The following is a 6,000-nucleotide window of genomic DNA, read 5'->3' on the forward strand; positions in this document are numbered from 1 at the left end:
TTTCTATTTCAACACATTTTTTTTTAGACATGTTTTAACAAATCAAATATTTTTTTTGCATAACTTTATTGGCATGTATGTACTCTCCCTCTCAAACCGGTTTGGTGTCAATGCAACAACAACAACACTAGTAGCAAGCAATAATGCAAATAAAGACAAATGTTACAGTTTTGCACTCAACCCATTTTTTATTTTTTACAATAAATAAAATAAATATTAATAAGATGTCCAATATCCTTCGGATTTTTTCAGCTCGTGGATACGATTGGGCATACTTCGTGTATACCTCAAGACAAAGTCAGTCGGAATGGCATCCCATACATCGCGTGTTCGCTCCCACAGCTCATTAACTCCACTGGGCGGACTTGAATATTCGGCAAACTTCGATTTTACATGACTCCATACATTTTCGATTGGGTTCATGTCCGGTGATTGTGGAGGCCACTTCAAGTTACGAAATTTTTGGCGTTGCATCCAATTTCGTACAACATGTGCGGTGTGCTTAGGGTCATTGTCTTGCTGAAAAATTACTTTTTCAGCAGCAAGACCCATACTTTCCACTACACCCGGCAGATTTTGTTGCAATATGGCCAGGTATTCCTCTTTCCGCATTATACCGTCTATTCGTACTAAAGGACCCACACCATTTTTGGAAATGCAGCCCCACACCATAATGGAGCCACCACCATGTTTTACTGTCTGCTTGATGTGATGTGGCTGGACTGCATTTGGGTCTTTAACCCAATACCAGGCCCGACCATCTGACTGAAATCGATTGATTTTGGTTTCATCAGACCAAATAACCTGCAATCGTTTTGAAATTTTATGAAAAAAGGTCTTTTATAATCCATTTATAAAGACGTACCTGATCCCAATTTTCAACTGTCCAGCTTTGGTGAGCCGCAACAAAATCCCGCCTCAACCGCACATGTCTTTTTGTCAGCATTGGCTTGGTTTTCTTCTCCGCTGCCTTTAGCCCCAGTTTTGACAGGCTGCGCCTGGCTGTGCACTGACTGGCATCAATATCCAGCATCTTTAGTGCTTCTTTGGGAGTGACCGCCTTGCTGCTTGTTACCAAATTTGCCAGATGGCGGGCATCGCGGTCGCTTATCTTCCTTGGCCGGCCTCCTTTGTTACTGGGAACAGCGTCTGGTACATTTTTCCGCAGCCTTTGCACAGCCATGTGGCTCACTTCGAATTTTTTAGCTATTTTTCTTATAGACTCGCCCTTCTTCAGCAAATCAATTATTTGGCGTTGTACTTCCCGATTTAACATTTTATCTTATTCACGGTCACGTTTATAATAATTAAAAATCCACCAAATATATAATTACGAGAAAAATAACGGAAAATTTGAAAATTAAGAGTGAGTGCAAAACTGTAACATTTGTCTTTATTTGCATTATTGCTTGCTACTAGTGTTGTTGTTGTTGCATTAACACCACACCGGTTTGAGAGAGAGAGTACATACATGCCAATAAAGTTATGCAAAAAAAATATTTGATTTGTTAAAACATGTCTAAAAAAAAATGTGTTGAAATAAAAAGTATTACATTTTGTTACAGTTTTGCTCTTCAGTGTACATATAATATATAAAGTACCTTATTAATTGAGAGACTACTAATACTGGACAGACGTAGATTGCACCTTACTTAGACTCTTCTAAAAACACCAGAATGTTTAAATTTTCAAGTTTTTTTTTCTTCTCAGTTTTCTATTTATAGTACCTTATAACATCTATTTTTTATATATTTGATCATAAATCAATGAAAAAGTACTAATTTTTCTGGAACTAAAAATGTATTTTAGAAAATACACAATATCATACACAATATCACGTAAAAACTTAAAAGTAGGATTTATTGCTATTTTCCCCGCACCTAATATATATTCGCTTGGTAGCCAAAGCATTTATTAGTTTCTCCAGTTACACTGTGCAATAGCTTAGCCCATAGCTTGGCCAACTGTTTGGTCAAGAAATATTCATGGACTAACCTTTTTCATATACATACCTCATCAAACCTTCTTATCTACATAACATCACTTCTTCCTTGTTCGAAGCACACATACCGTTTTGTCATGATCAACGACTTAGACAGAGTTGGTAAGTACAAAAACACTTAAAACAACATAATACAACATTGTATAACATTACTATACTTAGCACAACATACCAAACATAAGCAGTTAAGCGAGTAATTTACTTTCAAAAAGGCCTTATGCATATACAGGTCAAGCAAGAAATTAATAGATATAAGAAAATCAAAAGATAGCAAAGTGTTGCTAAGCCAACATTTTTGAATGGCTAAATTCCAAATTTAGTTCAATTAGTATGGAACGCATACATCTTTTTAAGGCTAAAAACTTGTGGCTCAAGGTCAAACTTGGGAATTCCAACTACTTATTAAAATGGACGAAATTACACGTTTACATGATATTTAAGGTTTTACGAAAATTTCACAGTTGACATAACAAGCATAACAGCACACAACACAACATAACACGGCATAACAGAACATAACATAACATTAAAATAATACAGCATATTATAATACAACATATCATAATATAGCATAACCTTACATAACATAGCACAACAAACATCGCGCAGCAAGACGTAACGTAGGTCAGCTCATATGAATTTACTGTAATCTTAATAGGTCTCACTATACAACATATGTATTATTATATCTGAGAGAGGGTAGAGTTATCTTATGATTCCATGTGAACCCAGTCCCAAAGGGATAACTATCGAAATTCTTTTTGAAAGTCTAGACCCTCTCGTATCTGCCTGCCAGTCTCCATTAAACCTTTAAAAATTATGTTTCCTAGGCCTTTCATTACAACTTAGAGATGAATAAAATTTACTTATACTGCTGTTAGGGCATCACGTGCTGTGCATCTCATTCACATCTACTCAATGACGTGCAAAGTTTTATTTCAGACACATATGCATTAGGACAGGTCAATTTGTTCTTAAGAAATATAAGCTACTTTATTTCGGCGGTTGAAGTATTCTACTGGGAATTCTGAACAAAAACGTACCTGGGAGCACAGCTCTAAAATGTATTTCGGCACTTCTTAATTTTTTGTTATTAATCCCTAATAATTATTTTTATTTTATTGTAGTTTTTTGGGAGAAAATCTACGTTTATGGCTTTTGGATACAAGAAATTCAGTTTTTACGTTTATTTTGCTTTCCGGTAGACGCAACCTTGCAAAGTTTAGTCAATTTGACTACTTTTAACGGAAAACATCAATTTCCTCTACATTCAAATATAAAAAAAGACCAAGACAAAAAAACTATTTAATGTAATTATTTTATTCCAAATATAAGTAATATACTAAAACCTAAAAGTATTTGATAATAAAAATGCAATAAAATTTTCCAAAAAAATTGGTTCATTATATTTAATTAATTAACTATGTGACACAAACATCTTTTAAATCTCAGGTATTGTCAAATAGAAAAACTGCATGCTCCGAATTTGAATTAGCCCTCCAAATCTCGATTCAATGCCGAAAATCCAATTTTTCATAAATTCAAGAATACATTTGTCAGTAACTTTGTATTTATTTACTCGGTAAAAAAGTTTTATACATGCCACTCATTTATAATTTGTGAATATTTTTTCACTTAAAATACTTCTTTTCGCCAAGCGTTAGCAAGTGGCGAATAGATGACGCAACTGGTATAAATTAACATACATATATTGGCAACACAGGAATTACATGTGTTTGTAAGATGTGAGTTATACCAGTCTAATGAGGTACATTACTCACTAGCAGCGAATCTTACTCGATAACTTTGTTGTTGCTTTCGCAAGCAAATTTTTCGTTAAGTTAATAGAGCACAGAGAGTGCGGAAATGGCGAATAGAGAGGCCTTATTTTAAATTACTGTTTTGTATGCCAGTGTGTATAAAATATTATATGCGAAAAAACGACTTTCAATTTTATTTCCAGCGAGTTAAATCCTCAGAGAGTATTTTACTATTTCATTTTGTCATAAAAAATGTTTCATTTACCGTCAGCGTCAAAATAAAGTGTACACCAGATATTGTTAAGTTTTGCATATTTGTTTATTTACTTTATAATTTGAATTACTTGTTTATAAAAATATGGTTCGCACTAAAATAAAACCCATATAAACTAAGGTTTCGAACTTAACACAAAATTTATAAAAATTCTGCAAATGTTCAGCAAAATTTCACAATTTTTACTAGAAATTTATAGAAAAATTTCAGGTACGCAGTTTTGTAGATCATTGAATTTTGTTATACTAAAATACAAAATTCAAGTAGTTCAAAAATTGCATTGATTTTTGACAATTTTTCCTGCTGACGGTATAGGATGTTTTTTCTATATAAGAAAATTGTGTCGAATAGAGAAAATGCGCAAGACTGCTTCCTAAAAATATTATCAAAAATCAATGTAATTTTGAATGTACTTAAAACTTGTACTTTATTATACCAAAATTGAATGATCTATAAAACTAGATAACCGAAATTTTTCTTAAAATTCGAAGTAAAAAGTCTAAAAATCTGATGAAAATTTGCCGAATTTTTACAAGTTTTATAAAAAGATCGAAACTTTAGCTTATATGGCTTTTGTTGGAGGTGAACTATACTTAAAAAAAAAATAATAGAAATTTGAAAATAAATAAATAAATAATCAAACAAAACAAAACAATATCAGGTGTACACTTTATTTTGACGCTGATTATATTCTGAAAAAAAAACGGAAAAACTTTAGAGTACTGATTTTACTTTCTAAAAAATAATCATAATAGTGACATGTAACAGATTAACACGCACCACAAACATATTTTTTAATAAATTCTGCTATGAGTCTGTTAAACCAACGTTCAACTTAAACTCCAGAAATAACTCAAACATTTTCTAATTAAAAAAAAATTTATTGAGGTTGAACAACCAAATAAGGAGGCTTAAAACTCAATTTAGAGCTACGACTTCTTGGACTTTTCCATTCAAAATTGCCTGTAGAATATTGCAGTGGCCGCAACAAAGTAGAGAAAACATTTGACCAGCTCTAATGCGCATAAACTTATTTAATAAGTATATTTACATGTCTATCCCTTCACTGATTATGTAAAGCAAAAAACATAGTCATTGGAATGTTAACAGTAAAAACAAATGTACATATGTGTAGGTGTATACAAACATTTATTTAAGAACTCAAGTAGTATCAAAAAGAAGGAAATTCAAACTATAGTTGAAAAATTGTTTGTTACAATAAATACGTTGTTGAACTCAGTTCAAGTTCAAGGCATCATCAACAGTATCAGCGCCAAAAACACCACAACTACTACTACTGAGCTAAAAGCGTTAATTCCTGAAGGCAGGGCAGGTCTCACCCATATATGTAGTTAGTTAATATAATATACATACATATATATGTAGGTAAATATTTTCTAGTTTTATGTATGACTGTATGACATGTGAAATTTCTGGTATTTACAAAAAAAAAACTCAAAAAATATGATAATAGTAAAAAAACTAATTAAATGTACTTACTTAAAAACTATGAAGATTAAACCCCCCTCCAAAAAAAACAAACACAAAATTACTTTATGCATACGAAACTTTCAAGTTGAACATTACAAATACACAAAACTAAAAATGTTGTAAAATATAACAATATTTTTAAAAGCAACCAAACAGAAAGGTTTGATTAATAATGTTGAAATAGAGAAATTTTATTGCTATTAAAGATTGCAAAGATAAAGTAAAAATAAATAAAAAGTTGTAAAGATTATTAAGAATGCATTGTGGGCACCTCAAAGTGCGATCGAACCATAAAATTATAATATATGCACTATTTCAACAAATATTATATGAAATGTATTCATTTAATTACATATACTCTGTCTATTTAACAGCACTAAAGAATGCCCAAAAAAGTAACAATAAAAACCATCGTTACTATAAAATTTATATGTGGCAACTGTCAACTTAAGCTAACAAAGCAGAAGCGAAAT

This window comes from Anastrepha ludens, chromosome 4 (genome assembly GCF_028408465.1).
Source record: "Anastrepha ludens isolate Willacy chromosome 4, idAnaLude1.1, whole genome shotgun sequence".
NCBI classification, from domain to species: domain Eukaryota; kingdom Metazoa; phylum Arthropoda; class Insecta; order Diptera; family Tephritidae; genus Anastrepha; species Anastrepha ludens.